Here is an 18,584-nt window from a genome sequence, read left to right on the forward strand (position 1 = left end):
TTTTGTTTTTCTTCATTGAACCACACGAGTGGTAAATAGCATTTTGTAGTGTTACAGGAGGATACTCTCCACAAATATTTAACAGAGGGACTCGGAAATCAATGTCTCGCCCGCTTTTCCACACACTGCCTGTTCGAGAAAGACGAAAATCGACGGAATGAGAGCGAAGCCAAAATATATATATTACTCCTTTTTGACTTTGTATTATTCTGCAGTCCGCCATCACAGATACATTACAGCAGTTAAGTAAAATCACGAGCTGATATGATAAAATGTGTTCATCCATAGCGTTTCATTCTGCGACATTACAACAATAAATCTCTACACAGATCATGATTTTTTATATTGTCCCTTAATATTCAGAAATTAGCAAGTATTTGCCTCCATCTGCACGTCAGCATTAAGTGATAAATTCTCACCTGGATGTGTTTCGTAATTATCCGTCGAATAAAAACAATAAGTCACTCTGATTTGCTTTGTGAAACTATTGCAAACAACGTGTCAGCTAATGAATGTTGCAGAAGGTCAAATATAAATGATCTCAGCTTGACAAGCTTACAGCATTGTGTAGCATTGATGGGGATCTATTGATTGGTGGTAATACCACATTTAAAAAGTAGGATTTCTTTACGGTACAGTGACCTGAAAATAAGACTTTTTTTCGTTACTTTGACAATGAGCATATTTACACACAAAGCAGCCGGTTGCCATGTTTCTACAAAAGCCCAGAAGGGACAAACTAAAACACTGGGTCACTCTGAGTTTTTACGATTCCCAACTAGCCCTCGCAGTTCTCCGACAAGCTCGGCACACAAGTTAGTCGCTACCTGCGACCTCAACGCCAACGATGGCGCCGATCCCCACACGAGCATCTGGAGTGTGATGGTGTTTTGTAATCAAAAAGGTACTAACGAAGGTAACTCACATCCCATATTTCTCATCCATGCCGTCCTCTTTTTGTTGTGAAGATTACATTTATCTCTTTCTCCGCGCCCACAGCACATATTTGCATATGAAAATCCATTCTCCTTTCGCAAAATGTCAGGCGAGCGGGAGTAAAAAGAAGTCGCTCGTACAAAGCGGCCTCGGCTGTAACGGTGCGTCGTCGGCCTCGGCGGTCGAACATCTGCCGGGTCGTTTGTAATATAAACTTTGTAATAATAATTTAGGGTTGCTGGATTCACGTTTTTTTTTAGCACATTGTGAAAAAGAAACGAAAAAAAAACACCTTTTGCCCAAGAAGTTTTATCCAAAAGCAAAAGGAGAAAAAGCTTTCTAAACACTTCAAAACACGCCGCCTTTTCCTGGTTCCCGTCTCATCCGAGTTCCACTTAAATTCCTGTCGACTTCGCTGACGTGTCTGTAAAGCAATCGAACGCCGACGTCTGCTGTGCTGCTGACGCGTCGTCACCGGCACGCCGCTTGCAGAAGCCTGTTCCGCTCTTGTGAAGTCTGCGGTTCAAACATGAGCAAGGATCACAGAGCATACAACAAGCAGGCAGGTAACAAAAGCACCTCCGTGATCAAGAAGGTGGCGGTTTGATTCCCCCGAAGCGTCGAGGGAAGTTTGGCCGGGGAAAGGGAATGAGTAATGCTCCCCCGGAAAGAAAAAAAAAACCCAGAGTAACTGTTCACAAGCCAAGAGCTTCAATGGTCGGGCCGCTTTGAACATCGGCTGTACAGTATACCTGAATGTATGATGAGCCTGCGCGTAGGGTGAGCCTTCACTCGATGTCGGATGACACCCGTCTCTAAGAAGAACACGTTCGGATTTACAGCAGCAAAGCCGTCTGCCCAAAAAAGGTCCTCCACATTTTTTTTGTCTCTCGCACAACAACTTAATGTGTCTGTTTCTTCACCGTCGAAAAGTAAATAAGTTCCATGATCTGACATTGCTCTGGATACGGTCATGTTCAGGGAGAAGATCACTGTTTGTGCTAAGCTAAAGGTGCTAAATTCAAAATTCTGAGCTTATCTATGAACGAGGGATTGTTTCACATGGCTCTCAACATGGCGACGGCTCAGCAGCTAGCGTCCAGCTCGTGTTTATGTTTAGCATTTAATCATGAAGAAAATGTTCGTGAGTTGATACAGGTTGGGAAATAAAGACGTCAACTCTTATTGCAGGGAAAGAAAATTAGTATCGTTGAGTCAATCCTCTGTTACTGAGAAAATAAAGCCGACGTGGGAAAACAGAAAACTTTCAGTTCCCTCAAATGGCCACTGGGGGCAGGCTCCGACGGCGAGTCGATCCGCATCGACCCGCTATGCATTACACAACTCGTATTCAAACATATTTGAATTATGTTCAGGCTCAGCGGCTCCACTTTAGACGAGTGTCACCACCGCCGAAGCTTGTGACAGCTCTTCAGAAACCCATGGAGGATGTAGACTACGCCCACATTTTACACCGCCCACGGGCCCATCATGTTGCCCCGCTGCACCCTGTGAGACACCTGCTTTGATACCAGGCTCTCTCTGCCACAGCCTCCTTTACTCACATCTAATTAATACATTTTTAATGGCTACTTATTCGCATTGCACAGCACAGAGGAGAGTTTACTTATCGCCGTTCTTTTGAAGACATCAACACCGGGCTTAAAGTCGGACACTGACGTTGGAACCCTTAATCTTAAATATTAATAGGCGGCCTCCATTAATATTTAAAGCAAAGCACTTATGCCGAGAGAATAATATTCCACCGTTTAAGCAGCAGGTGTGTATCATAACGGGGGAAAAAACCAATGGCTTGTGTCAAACTTTATTCTGTTTCTCCCAACCTGGCAGTCGTCCACTTTCACAGAGCTGCTGCTTGGAAATTGGGAAGAAAAAATGGATTTGGCCACAAAGACTGCAACAAATTCTGCCTCGAGTTGATCCATACTGCCTACTGTTGTCAAAGTAAACAGAAGGTCATGAGACAACTAGAGGCAGCTTCTCTTATTTTTAGCTGTCTTGTGTAAGTGTTGTGGATTCCTGCAGCCTTTAATGCCAAGGCCATTAGGTTTACAATGTGTTGTAGTTTCCTCTACATGCCTCCAATTAGTGGTAACGTTTTGCACGCCAATTCTGAGAGCAAAACGTGCGGTTCTGTTTGAGTGAGAGAAGAAGAAGAGGCAGCGACGGCTGTATCAGATATCAGTGTAATGAGCTTCTGTGATTTTAGTTTGAAGTGTAAACTTCACCCTCGACAACCACCTCTTCAGTTTGAAGAAAAAAGTGTGCAAAGGGCTGAGGGATCAAACCCCGTCCACCTACGCATGACGAAAGCCTGGTTTAGTCCCAAGCGGCCCATGTTTTACTTCATCACAGTTGTGAGTTTATATAAATGTGTATATACGTGTAAGTGTACTTCATACAACAGTACTCTTCTGGGTTCCAACATAGCAATCCCGAGACTCATCCCTCACACAGTGTGTGTAACTTTTGACGGTGTGTAGTTAAACAACCAGGTTAAAAAGAAGACCCACTCCAGTGGCACGTAGCCCTTTAAGCCCTCATTGTTTAAGTTATGTTTAGAGGTTGTACATGGGGATTATATATTATTGTAGCCCTGAGTTTCATGTTTAATTTGATCCATGTTTTTTTCTTGATTTGTACCTTGTGACCTGATATAAGCGGTTCCTTAGTGGGACCCTTAACAAAGTCAAGCAGCAGCCTTGAGGCGGTTACCGAAACCGTAACGTCCACAACGCTGTACGTCGTTTTGGGGTCATTTCTGTGTTCTGCCGGTTTGTTTCCGAGAGGGAAAAACATCACGCGTCGTGCATTTGCGCCGCACATCCATTGCGCATTTTACTGCAGGTCGTCCTTCCTCGAATGTAAAGCGAACGCAGTCTACAAAGCTGCGATCAGGATAGTCTGGATCTCTTTGTATTGCTCTCGCGCACGCCGGCCGCCGGCGTGACAACAAGCTCAACCAAGCAAAGATCGAGACGCTGGCAGTTTCTCCGTCGGCCATTTGCGAGCTAACGAGAAGCACGAAACCGTGGCGGTAAAATGCACGCGTATATAGTACAATGACAGGTGCATCGGCCCGCTTCAAGAACCATATCGAGGGCTTATTGAGGGAGTGTGCACGCCTCAACTGTAAAGGGGAGCAATATGGAGCTCGGTTAAACAGTTGCAGACCTGTTTTGCATGGTTTATCGAAAATAGAGGACTTTTTTGCACAGGTGCACGGGAAGAAATGTGACAACTTGTGGCAACACGGCTTCTGGAAGATCAAAGTGTCTGGCTGGAGTAAGGTGAACAGCTGGAAGCCTTCAATACCAGGCTTGAAACCTCTTCCCTGGTAAATACATACTCACCCCAACCCACCAAAAAAAAAAAGAGAAAAATCCTTTAATCTTCAGTCACCATTTATATAAATATATATATTATGTCTTCTTGTGAGCAGGTATTTGGAAATAGACACTGATGTGATTTCCCAGGCAAGGAAATCAGGTAAGTGCACTCATTAGTCATAGGAGGCTCCCTGCAGGGTCAAAGGGGGGCACAGATTGCGGGTAATTAAATGTCGTGAATGAAACGCTAATTGAATGAGCGACCCACTGCCTCTGGTTCTTGTTTAATCATATGGAGAGAAGCAGATAACCCCCCTCCCCCCAAAAAAGGGATTCATTTTCTTTCACGAGGGGGGATGTAATTATGGCGGCGCTTGAAATTTATCACTAAACAATAAACATTAAATAACAATCAAGGTGGATGTGTTTGTATTGACTCCGCTAAGGAGGGAAAGTCATGGATTGGTTTGATTAACAGCTCAACGGCAAATTACGCCGGACCAAAAGTGAGAAATAATTAGGATTTCTAAGGAAAACATTTCTTTCTGTTCTTTTTTAAGTCCCAGGGGAACAGATAACAGCGTCTTTAGCGTCTTCGCTGTGTATATTCCCCAGGGGAGCGCAATGTTTGGGCAGGCTTAGCGCTTAGCTCCACCGCGGCTGCACATTGATTGATGGACGGATGTCATGACATTATTGGTTGGAAATTGGTTCATAACCAGCTCACAGAGGAACAGGTCGCATTGTGTTTTACGGGAAGAAAAGATGATTGGATTTTGATATATTTAATAGAAAGAGGAAAAAAAAAATCATTTTGAAGCAATAAATTCTTTAATATGTGCGCCATATGACCAGGGATATTATATGAAAATGAGTTTTCATTTAATCTCTTAAATAATTTCCGCGTAATAATGAAACCAGATTTATTGTATTATTTCAACGGTGAATATAGTGCATGATATGCATAATAACGCTAGTTTCAATGCAAAGGCTCTGTGTGTGTTTCTGCTATTTATGTCCACTTTAATCCAATTTTTCACTAACATTTAGTTTATTCTTTATAGATTGCTTGACTTAAGGACTGAGATTATGAGCTCCATTAGTTTTAAGAGACCACAATTATGTTTCAGTCTGGAGAGACTTAATTGAAGAAAAACACATGAAGAAAAATGCTATTAGACCCCAAAGTGGCATCTTATTATGAAGGTTTGTTGATGCCATGAGCTGTACAGGAATGAATGACATTGCAATTACTTCCTATCTGAGTATCCACTTCAACACGTGTAAATGATTGCCATGTGAATGTTGACAAAAGAATGCGACGCATTTAATCACAGCGTCTTCTGGCATTTCATAAATTCTCTTCTCGCACATTCACCACCAGCTCTATGGATCAGCGGTTATTTGTGTACTTCCCATACGCCGATTTCAAACCCTCTGAAGTTCTCAAACTTGGACTGAAACAATTGGACTGGCACCAACTCTCTAATTGGCGTTTTTTGCCTTATTGCCACCGCTGTTAAAATTAAGAACTGCAGCAATCTGAAAGTGTTGCCAAGTCTCCACTGACAAGCGTAGGCTAGAAATTAATTTGTGTTATTACCTTGGGCAGCTACACTCTGGCATAAGCGGTCAGCATCTGGTGGAGCGAGACGCTGGGCAGCAACGTGATGGCGTCCTTGGGTCTGGGTTTTCCAGGCACCACGCTGTCTTCTGACCTCCAGAGCACCTGACCCTGAGCCGCTCACCTTGACAGCCCGAAAGAAAGAAGGCACCTCTCCTCACCCCTCCCGTTTCCTCCTCACTTCCTACAGAGACGACCCGGTTTCTTCTTCTTCTCCTTTCCAGCTACGAGATAAACTGTCGTTGTCACCGCTCGCCACCTTGTGCGGCGCCAATGAGGGCGGCGCCCCCGAAAGACATACCGGCGTCACGAGCTGACCCCGTGAGCGTCGGCGTCCCCAAATAGCATCCTGTTTTCATTCACCCAATTCATCAACCCGGTCGCTGAACTGAACTCAGGTCCAGGTGGCAGCAGGGGAGGAGAAAAAAAAGTCAGCTGTTAATTTGGCACACACCTTTTTTTCTTCTTTTTTTTGCCATGACCATGATTTATAGTCGTGGTATTTTCGTCCAATCCGTAACTTGGTTTTTGATTGTTTTCACTGGAATGCTATGGAAACAACAGCACTGTCTGTCAGACGCACAGACGAGACCGCACATTTAATCGAAGCCATGATTTACCGGCAGAGGTGCCTGTTTATTGTCAAGCCAGGCATCGCTATAATACGTTTTCTCTCGTCTCCCCTGTGGTCTGGTGAATCGACAAAAAAAACTGTGAGTAGTTTCCCGAGAAACGAGTGTGGAACCACCTGAAAATGAACTACCCTTAGTTAGTAGTTTGTGAATGTCTATAAAACAGAAGATAGTGATGAGTAACGAGAGAATTTACTCGGAGGAACGGTATTATTGAGCTGTCAGCGCGACGATGGAGCCCACACTGTCATAACTGCACAACCTGGATGAATATCACCACATATTTTAAAGCAGACAAAGGACTTCATGATGAAGGATATCTCCAGGATGTCAAACCGATTCAGCGGCGAAAACAATTGTTAAAGATGAAGATAGGAGCTAAATCTAATCGTGAACCAGCGCATCACCTGGATATCCAGACAGAAAATGATGAAATTGAGGAACAACACCGTTCCTGTAAAGCCGGGTCGGCCTTTTATTCACTGCTACAATTTATTTAAAAGCTAAAGTGTTGTACAGGTTCGCTAGCTAGCTAGAGCTAGCAATTAGAGACGCTAGCGCTAGTAAAACAACGTGCTAACGCGCTGAGCGACAGCTAAGAACTTCTAAAACAATTGCCAATTGCCGACAGCGGCCGATGCTACGCGATATGATTGGCCAGTCTGCTATCAGGGGGCGGGACCTGAGCAAAGGTTCAACCGTGGTTCAAGTCAACCAATGATAACCGTTTTCAAGCCGGAGACTTTCGGCGCCCCCGTTCGTAACTGATCGACGGCTGAACCTCGGCGGCACGTGCAGCGCGGTCGCGGCCCCCCGAATGGCGTCCTCCGCCTCCACCGCGTGCTGCAGACAGCGCAGGCGACGGCGGCGAGACAGGGAGATCAGGGTCACGCTGTTGATTGCATCTGCAGTGACAAACATGCTTCTGGTTCGATTTCCTCGGCTGCCGCTCGACCATGCGTCACTTGATAGACGCTGACTGTATCTGTGTGTGTGTGTGTGTGGTTGTGTGTGTGTGTGTGTGTGCACAAGCGCCTCTGTTATTGTTCAGATGGAGCATTGGCTCAGTGTCTCCCTCGTTCACGCTCGCTCCCTTACACACACACACACACACACACACACACACACACACTTTCTCCGTCTCCTCCGTCCCTCTCTTCCCCCTTCCTGCTTCTCACATAACAAGATTAACATTTCCACTTTCTCTCCTTACTCAGAATCCTCCCTCCTAATCCTTCCAGGGAAGTGACTCACATTACAGCATTCTTCAGTTTTTAATGCACTTTAATAGTATTAATATCTGCTTTTGCCTCTTCCGCTACGATAACCCCCCCAACCTCTTCTTTCTCTCTCTTTTTTTTTAAAAAAACACGTCAAGAAAGCAGCTTAAGAGCAACCGACATTGCCGAGTGAACAAAACCAGAAACGCACCTCGAGTGGAAAAGCAGAGAAACTCGTTGCATTGAAAAGAATGGATCTGCTTTGTGAAAATAATAACATTATTTGTAAAAAGGCATCATACGTCTGCGCCAGCTCGGTGCAGCGTGGCACACAGAGTACTGTAAACAGACACAGGATGTGTGTGTGTGTGTGTGTGTGTGTGTGTGTGTGTGTGTGTGTGTGTTTGTGTGTGCAGAGAAGGAGCAGCCAGCTCGCTGCAGTCCTTCCGACTCACTCTCGCCGGGTGGAGGAGGCCTGCAGATACGGAGGAACACGAGTCCGTCCGCCACCTTCCGTGCCACCCGTGTCGCCGCCGCGGTGACGGCCAAGGTCAACCCGGGAACGACAGAGAGCTCCAGCGCCGAGATAAGACTCTCACACACACCTGAACGGCCCGTCTTCCTTTTCTTTTCTCCCCCCCCCTTGGAGGAAAGAGATCCTGACCCCTGAATTATTCAGCGGGGCTCCCCCACCCTAAATAACAGCCGGCAAGCATTGTTTGACATCCCGAATGAATAATTAAGGGCTGACCTTTTGTTCCCATTAGAGGTGATGGGTTGATAGCGCCACACTTGGAGTGGGCGAGGAGAGACAAACAAAAGAAAAGGGAAAGGGCCGCTGTGCCAAAAATGGAGCCGGGGATGTTCTTTTGTGTTTAAAGTCGGCCGAAGTCTCGGGCGCCGCGCCGCGGGACGCGTTGATACACAAGGATGTAGACGCGGCCTCTGTTGATGTGTTGCTTCAAGCACAGCCCCGAGCCACTCGGTGCCACTGCGTCCCTGTTCTCCTCAGAGTTGCGCCGCCTGTTTGTTCCTGACACATTAGAGGCCTTTTGATTATGCCAGTCAGGAGCTTGTAGTCGACTCTGTGATTCAGAGAGGTTGTCTTCACACAAAGTCAAACCCGGTGTGATGGCGTTCCAATGAATTATGGGTTTGTCCATCCACACCCTGCCCCCTGTCTTGTATTTCAATGAGCTAATGGATTATTGAACCCTGATCTACACGCTGTATCCACAATGTTTAGTATTGGGACCATGATGATGCACATCGTCATTGTCAATAATGTGAATTGATTAATGTTGCGTCTGCCTGCAGACTGCACATCAGAAGTGGGATGTGATCATTGTGACGTCACCCGTTGGTTTGCAGACTACGCTTTTGACGCCTCGAGTTTGAAATTCGGACCGTCGCCATCTTTGTTTTTGGCCGGCGGTGTCTTGTACACAAGAGGGTGGAGCTGAGTAATGTTACAACTCACTTTCATGGACTGGAATCAAACTGTGAAAGAGTTAAATCAAGTTGTGAGACGGAAAACTCACGGACCTGTAGCGACCTGTCAATCACAAAGTAGCCCCGCCCTAAAGCATACCCTGCTTTATGGTCTGTTTGACTGTGAATGGACCATCATTGACTAAATGAACACCCTGCTGTATTGAGGAATACTTAGACTGGCCATTAAATGGTAAATGGACTTGTAAAGTCGTCTTCCGACAACTCAAAGCACTTTAACGCTACTTCGTTCAGCCGTTCACGCCCAGTAATGCACCGACGGCAGGGGCGGCCATGCAAAGTGCCACCTGCCCGTGAGAACTACCTGACATTCAAACATTACCCACACTACAGGAGCTCGTCTACCACAGTCACAACATTTGTGTTCAAGCAAGACCTGTTGCTAAAATAATACAATTGGAGGTGTTCTGTTTTTTCCTCTCATTGTAAACTCAAAAACACGAGAACCAACGTCGATGCAATTCTTCTTACACATATTGTCTGTGCAGCTGAAGGCTCTGAACAATGGAGCTCCATTGTTGTCCAACAACAATGTAAAAGTTGTAACACTGATGCAACAGATGACTTTACTCCCACATGCAGCATCTTGCTGCTTTAAATACTCACGAGCGCACTGAATGTGTATGAATCCAAAGCGGTTCAACATGTTTTTGTCGAAAAAAATCGGACCAATTTATTTGATATTTTTGAATATCTAAAGTGATACGTCATATTTTGTTTGACAAAAATCAACACACACATAGCAGACAGTGTTTCACTCTCCTCTGTACCTGCAATGCTACCTCCCACCTGAGAGCCTGCAGCTCCATCTGCCTGCATCCCTCTGTGCTATCAGGAGTTCGCTGATAAAAATGATGCATATGAAGAAGAGAAAAAGAAGAAAAACAATCATGTGGACATGCCGGGGCTGATTTTGCATGCACATAATATCAATTACCGGTAATAACTCAACTCCCGATCCAAGCCACACGCGTTCCAGACGTCAAGGGTGATCCGGCTTTACACACAAAAACATGCTTGCGACACAGCAGGTGAGCTCGCCGTGTTCTTCATGTTTAGACGTGAAATCCGACTTCATTTGTGATTGTGTGATGTTTGGAATCACAAAGCCCCCGATGGCTGGAGTTGTGTTGTTCATTCCTCTCCGAGACGCCCTCGCCGGTGCGGCGGCTCGCTTGGTGATGCGTGGTGCGGCCTCAGGGCTGACACATCATCAGGCCAGATATCCCCCGTATCTCACTCCTTCACTCCTCGTTAACACAACCACAGCACACCAAGACCTCACCGGTCCGCCCGTTATACTTTTAGAAAGGACGGGAGGCGAGGAAATCGCCGAGGAAATCGGCTATTAATAGTCCGTAATAAAGGAGTATTAATTATTAATCCGTTAAAAACTGTGGAACCAATTTTGGCTCCAGTCCTTTTTCCTGTGTTTGAGTCATCATATGAACCCCAAATTAATTCCAATACTTGTGTTTATTGTATGTATTTGTTTAGCAAGGTCTTGGGAAAAAAATGTATATCTGCAAATAAATCACTTTTAAAAGATATTTTGATAATAACTATGAACATCTTGCATCATATGAGCCAGATTCCCCAAAAAAAGCCTCCTGCAGCAGTCAATAAGACACCTTTTTGGAAAGATTAGGACCTAAAGAATATGAATCTGCAACAAAAATCACAATAAAACAAAGTCTTGTCCTGTTAGGAAGGAGTTTCAGTTAAAAAACTGTGTCGTTCGGTTCCAAACTGGAAAAGTTATGTAGTTTTTACCAAAAGATTGTCTGAATGGGGCATGCTGGGACTTAAAATGGGCGCGGGAGGCATCATATTCAGCGAGATCCAATGAGAGATCATTTCCTCATGCGAACGTCTCAGTAACGTCTAACATGTGCGATGATTTAGTCCCGTGTGTATTAAAGCAGCCGAGCAGTTTTATTAACGTCTGCATGTCGTCAACAACTGAGTGTCAAATTATATAAAAATGTTCCACTGAATAATATCTCAACAATATTTATTGCTAGTTTCCAATTGAACTGGATGAATTATAAATCATCTAATCATACAATGTCCTCTTGCTTCTAGTGAAATAAGGGATGCATTTTAAAGGACCTGATTTAAAGACATGAATGGAACTGAATCATCAAAAAAGCCACGATATTATATTATTCTGACTTTGTAAAAAGATAACTGTCAGTGCAGGGGCTTGTTTCAGTTCTGCCTCTCTCCGTTAGCATCCATGTTGATCTGAATGTGTGAGGATCCTGATCACATCGAGCTCTTCAGGTTCATCTCCTGTGCCTTCATTTGGGATGGAAGCGGGTTCGCTTGCTAGAGATCTGCTCTCCGGCTCGCCGTGGCGTCACGTCGCCTCGCTCTGCGTTTCAACCGCTCCCGAGGGAAGAATTAACATTTGAGAGTTAGTCCGTTCCTGGTTGAAGGCTCCGGTCTCGCTGTCCAGTTTTCTCTTTCTGGAGGACGCCACGAGAAACCCGATCTCTCGGCCCGTCTCCCCCCCTCCAGTCAGGAAGCTTTATTCATTTAGACGATGTATATTTCATTGGCTGAGTGGCGTCACGTGATGCGATGCACAAGATGGTAGCTGACCGGTGTGCGTGAAGACGAGGAGAGGAAACAGGAGCGCGCCGTCAAAACGTAATGATTCTGAATTATCTATCGGTTTTTAGGTCCAGACAATGCAATCAGGATCAGCATCAGGATCAGGATCAGGATCAACGTTTACGCATACATGGGATTTCATTTGCATAATCATTTAAAAAAGTAGGAACTCGTTGTTTATTTGTGTGAACAAATACTTAAACCAATATAGTATTACTTTATGTAATGGTGACTAGCTTTTTTCCCCTCAGCAGTTTGTCGACTTATAAAATATGAATATAAAACAGGTCATAATTTTTTTAACTCATCTGCTGTGAGACTCGAAGCGGGATGGAAAGAGTACCAGAATAGTTTACTTAGTAAAAACTACTGTGACTTTAGTGGTATTTCACTTCATGGTAAATGTACTTTGTTAAAAAAACACATTTATTGTCTTTGAATGAAAACACACGGATCAACATCACAAAGCAATAAATATATAGCCGGCGAATTTCACCGATAACAATAGACGGAACCAGACGAGACGACAAAAAACACGGACAATGAAACAAAAATGGCCGCCCACAAAGCAAAACGTCCATGGAGGCCACGGCGGGCGCCGTCACCGCCACGTTAAGGAAGTCAAGCCGCCTCTTCTTCCCAAAAGCGACGCCACAGAGACGCATCGCACTAAAGCGCTAAAGATGCTTTTAAATTGCAGCGTATCGGCAGAGTTTGTCCTGTCGGCATTTCAAAAGAATCCATTACCCATCAGCCCTTCTGGCAAATGTTTCATATCCTGTTTATTTGTGAAATATGTCAGAAGAGATTCCCCGACTCGGTCGCACATGACACATCTATCTATGGACGATAACCGATAGCATATTTTGGGTTTTCTTCTTTTCTTTACATTTAAAGACATTTTATTGTTTCTCACACGCGACCGACGACGTTTTTTTTCTGCAGAAACGTCTCGCTGCCCGGGATCGAGACGAAAGCGTCTTCTCCAGAAGTCTTCCTCTCGCCGTGCGAGGAAGAGCTGCAGTGACACGCTCAGGAGAACGAGCACAGATACCTGTTTCCAGAGCGAGCGAGCGAGCGAGAGAGAGAGAGAGAGAGATGAAGTCAGACTATATTTATAACCGGGGATAGAAATAATTTATGGTGATCAAAGTGCAGATCATGCTCCATTCCATCAGAGAGCAGACGTGGTGGAAGGAAGCGAGCGCTTCCTCGTCTCCGGCTGGCCTTCCCGCCCCAGAACGGAAGCGGTCCAGGTGTTGGTCATGTCCGTGGAAGCCGCCGCCGCCGCCGCCGCCGCCGCCGCCGCCGCCGCCGCCACGTCTAAAGGTGGCGTCGCCTACAAAAAGACGAGGAGGGAACGAGCGTCCCGCGTGCGACGCGTCGGCTCAGTGGATATCCGAGCTCGCCACTCTCCCAACGCCACACGCCATCAAAGTGCGTGTACGTGGCGGCGGCGGCGGCGTACATCGCAACACTATTCCTCTTTTGAGGTAACGCAGCATTTGACTGTTTCTTCCAGTGTTTGTGGGTATATACAGCGTGTTGTGCTCCACACGCAGCTGTAATTTGCTCCTTAACACTATCAGCAAAAAACAGTGTCAGCAATAAGACACCTCCCCCAACACACACACACACACACACACACACACACACACACACAAGCATCCCACTCTATTGGTTTCTTTCATTTCATTTGTTTTCTTCCATCCTCACACACAGCTTCTCACACACACACACACACACACTTTCCCCTTTTTTCTTTTCCCCTGTTTTGTTTTTTGGTCCCTATACTGCCTTTTCTCAGCCAGTGATGCTTTCTCTGCAATCACGCACACACTCACACACACACACACACACACACACAAACACACACACTTCTTCCAGTTTCATTTTCTCTCCCAGCCGCCCACACACACACACCGTTCGCCTGTTTCTTTCTCTCTTTCATTTGCTGGGTCTCCAAACCCTGTTACTCCTTCAAATGCACACATGCACACACACACACACACACGCGATCGCACACAAGCACGCACACACACACACACACACACACACACACACACACACACACGATCGCACACAAGCTCCTTCATCTTCTCTTTTATTTCTTCTCCCTCCCACACTTTCCCTTTCACTACTTCCATGCACACACACGCAAACACACACACACACACACACACACACACACACAGAGGCACCTGTTTCATTCGCTCTCATTTACTCTCCCCAATCCCTCCTTCAGCACGCACAGACATACCTCTTTTCTCTCTGTCCCTCTACTGTTTTCCCTCATCCCGCCTCCCTCCCACGATCACGTACACACACACACACACACACACACACACACACACACACACCGGCAGTCCAGCTTCGCTCACTCCCAGCTGGGCTTGGCCGGCTCTCTTCCTCTGGCCTCCCAGGGCCATCTGGAGAGCAATGTCCCCCGCGCTCGGCTGGCTTCCCCCCGCCAGCTTCTTGAGCCTCCTCAGGACGCCGCGCCGCATCTTCAAGCACTGTTTGTACGCGTCAAAAAGCTCTGCTGTGTACCCCCCCCCCACACACACACACCACCCCTACCCTCATCCTGCTTTCCATGACACCTGCGCCTCCCCTCCTCCCCCCGTCCCTCTTGGACGGAGGAGGGCGGCCATGGCGAATCAGAATGTGCCGAGCAAACCTCACTGAGCGATCACAGCTCTCCGTCTGCCGCGGTGATCCAGCGGAGGGTTCGTCCTTGCGCGCATGGCGGACATATGGGAATCTGGCACACGGGGGTCAAAGTACCTCAAAGAAGACGAAAAAAATGACAAAGTCGGGCTGGATTAAGGGAGGAGATCCCGCCCGCTCTGCACGGCCACGCAAGACTCGCGTGAAGTGATGCAACGGACACGAGAATCCTTGTCTGTCCTTGGGAAAGAGTTACAGAGTTACACACACAAGCAAAACCTTTTTAAGAGTGCCGCATCCATCCTCTCTCTCTCTCTCTCTCTCTATATATATATATATATATTCATTTATTTCATACTGCAACAATAGCTCTGAAAGACTGTGGATTCGAGCCACTCCTGTGCAAACTTCTTGGTCTTCTTTAGGCTCCCACAGAGTTGGATGGCGAGGAACTTCCCTGACTGAAGTGCCCACAGCGATGTGGATACTGGAGGACCAGATGAAACGCGCCTCTGTGAGAGGAAGTCGCCTCCCCAGCCGCTCGGCCACAGGAACGCGTCGCCTTTTGAAACGGAGAGGCCTCGTTCTGCTCTGATGACGCCGTCCGTTTAGACGCGGGGCGATGAAGTGAAAATCAAGTGGTTGCAATTACAACACCGGCTGAGATCAGAACAATCAAACCAGCAGAACAAACGTATGTGGCAGCGTGAAACAAGTAGGGGGGGGGGGGTTGTCGCGTCGGAGAGTAAGACCGGGTACTTTCAGGCAAATCCAAGACCACCGTGCCGTGTGAGACACATCTGGGATCGTGCAAACGGCGTCCTCGTCCACGTTCCACGCAGAAGCGCTCACAAGCCAACGTTGATCCCTCGCATCTCGACATTGCCGCGTTTACCGAGTGTGAAATGTCCCGATGGATGCATCAAAAAGTTGCCATGGTTGAGGGGATTTTTTTGCGTCGTGGGGGGATTTTCTTTAGTTTTCCACGAGCAATCGCAGCGACGATGCGCAGACGAGACCGAGACCGTTTAAAAAAAGTTCTGCCTCGAGGTATCACGACATTATTTAGTGGCTCACGGCGGACCTTCTTATAGGTTTTGGGGCCCCTGGAAGCTTCTATTTAGATATTTTCAGACAACCTGGAAGCGTCCAGAGAGTTTTTTTAGTGTGGAAAGTTTCAGATGCGCTTTAAAATGTGACATAACCTGAAATACCTGCCTGAGGGCTCATAGTGTGCAGCTGCATTAACTTATAGTCCAGCGCACAGCACATCGATCCTTTGTGACAAACCCTCCAAAAAACCAACAACACACACACACACGCATGTCCTGATCGTTTTTCTCAGAAGAAATCGAATAGAAATAAAAATCCATTAAACATGGAAACGTGGAATGGATCGCTGAGCTTCATCGGTTACAACATTGTCTTTGTCTTTGTTTTGTTTTTTGAAGACACAAAGCGCAAATTGATTTATAGAGGAACCAATACGGATGTCATGAGGGACCAGCAGGCGGCAAAGTGAGAGACACAAACACCAACCGCTGGCTCCCTCAGTCGTCACTGCTGGGAGTTCTTTACTGTGCATAACACACACACACACACACACACACACACACAGACACACACACAGCGTGATGCACACGCCGGCTTTAAAGCAGAATCTGTCCTGTTGTCACATCTTGGCGTGTTTTTGTGTGTGTCTGAGTGTGTAAAACAGATTTAACAGCTGCAAGAAAACCAACCGCAACACCAGCCAGTGGACATGTGCAATAATGTGCTTCATTGTGCAAACCGCCCCCTCGGTCTGATGTGTGCATTCAGAGTAAACGACATGCACAGCATGAATAAGTCGAACAGGAGGGAGAATACAAGAGTATTTATTCCCAAACTTTAGTGTGAAAAGGTTTGAAAGCAGGAAGTAAAAACCAGAATGGACAAGAAACAATTCAGCAAATTAAAATGCTTATCGGCAAAAGAGAACATCTGCAGGTACTTTATCAACACTTTGTATGATATTTTGTATTTTACTGGAGCATTAAAAAGCCCAAACAGCTGCTGGGTCCGTACCTGAGTCTTTATAGTCAATCTATCGGATCAAACTTTTCAAAATAAAACACATGCAGACATTTAAGGGGCAGCAGACAAAGACACGCCGAGCAGATATGATAAAGATGAAGAGTGTGCTTCTTTTCTTCTTCTTCTTGTTTTTTTTAAATGATCGTAACAAAATTGTCGTAACGCCATCTCTCCGAGAGACACAGACATGAAGGAGCGAAGCAAACGGCCTCGTGTCGGACTCACCTCGCCGAAGCTGCCGAAGAAAAAGCCAACGGAGCTCCTCCGTATGGAGCAGGTGAGCGCAGTGAGAGCGGCTTCCTCTTCCCGCACTAGTTGATCAGCGAGTCGCTGTGTTTTCAGCACCGCGGACAGCGCGTCCGCCTCTTCTTCTTCTTCTTCTTCCTCCTCTTCTTCTTTTTTTTTTAGGAGAGGGGCGGGTGCGAGTTTAAAGGTTGACGCTGCTGTGGTGGAGACCGCGCCGCGCCTGTGCCGCCCCGGTGCATAAAACCAAGCAACGTACGTCTCCTTCAACTTGGATCATGCCGCCGTGTCGATGCATGACTCGCCCGCGCGAGACACCGACGTTTTTTTTGGGGGGGGGGATGTTGTTGTGAGATCAATCACAACGCCGCTTCTTCTCCCACCCACCTCTCCCCTCCCCTTTATTTCTTCTTCTTCTTCTTCTTTCTTTCTTTTTTTTCTCTCTCTCTCACTCCGTGCGCATCCCCGCGGAGTCTCCCATAGGACCGGTCGGTGCCCGTGTGCCTCGCGGGCGCGCAGAGGCAGCGGAAACAGCGACTTCAAGACGGGCTTCTCCCGCTATCGGAGCACATCTCCGTGCGCAGCGCTGTCTTCTGTGTCCTCGAGACGACGCTGATAATAAAAAAAAGATAAGGCGGGTTTCTTTTTGTGTGCGTGTGTGTGTGTGTGTGTGTGTGTGTGTGTCCTCCTCGTCGCGCATCGACTCTGCACGGGAGCTACAGCGGAGTGCCGAGAGCTGGAGGAGTGTCTTCTGCGCGGTCTGAGTTCATTAAAGACTCTTCTAATATGGATGAGCACCCGCGTCCCGTCGTTATCAAAACCCCGTCGTCTTTTCTTTTTTCTTTTTTTCTCGGTGCACAACGGATCACGTGCAGCAAACGCAACCGGAGCTGCATGGATATCTCGCTTTTTGTGAGAGACGTGAGACGGAGACTCCGCCAGCCCGCGATGGAGATGGATCCATGATGTCCTAAAAAAAAAGATTTTTTTTTTTAAAGATTTGAACCTGAAAAATCTAAGTTTTGAAAAATTCAACAATGTAGTGGAAATAAAAAAATAAGTGTACGAAAAGTTTTGGGGGTTGAATATAATTTTGATTTAGTTCAGTTTTTTTGGGGAATAAAATATAAATAAAATATTTTTTTCAGTTTTCAGTAACAGATTTTATATTTTCAACTTTCCCTCTTTTTTTATTTTTATTTTTTACATTTTTGAATCTTTTTTTAAAAAAAAATCTTTTTTCAGATTGAGATTATCTATTTTCAGATTCAGACTTTTGGCCCGGCTCTGGCGTGGGGGCGTGGTTTCAACTGCAGGGGCGTGGTCTCATGAGTGACAGCATAACAAAGAGCCACAACCACGTTGCCTTCAGGTAACGTGGTTTATGACTTAGTATGACTCACTTTACTTCATACAGCAAATTCACTGGATTTGCTCTAAACTAAATTAACGCCAGTTATGTTTAAAAAAACAAACTATACAAAAGCAAACAGTTAGAAACCATCTTCTGAACTACCACTAAGCCACGCAGGGAAGAGGCTGACTGAAAGTACAAAGCATTAAAACATTCACATTACAAAAGGCTTCACAATCATAACAAGTGAACCTGTAAAATGTAAAACGAGGTATTGCAGTAACTGTTGGAGCCATAATGGTGTTTGTAGTTTGAGGGAACCGCTGGGTGACATGTAGTTCCTTCATT

At 46.2% G+C, this 18,584-nt stretch overlaps 1 protein-coding gene across 1 annotated transcript in view; it reads right to left on the minus strand.

The window, feature by feature from the left end:
- LOC137785328 (carbohydrate sulfotransferase 8-like) overlaps positions 1-17,760 on the minus strand; it is a 161,975-nt gene extending 144,215 nt beyond the window's left edge. The window contains exon 1 of the mRNA XM_068576463.1: positions 16,865-17,760. The gene's annotated coding sequence lies outside the window, so the exon portion shown is untranslated. The remainder of the gene's footprint in view (positions 1-16,864) is intronic.
- Between the last annotated feature and the right edge of the window lie 824 nt (positions 17,761-18,584).

Source organism: Clinocottus analis, unplaced genomic scaffold (genome assembly GCF_023055335.1).
Source record: "Clinocottus analis isolate CAN_PGR_092001 unplaced genomic scaffold, fCliAna1.0.p SCAF_1, whole genome shotgun sequence".
NCBI lineage: Eukaryota > Metazoa > Chordata > Actinopteri > Perciformes > Cottidae > Clinocottus > Clinocottus analis.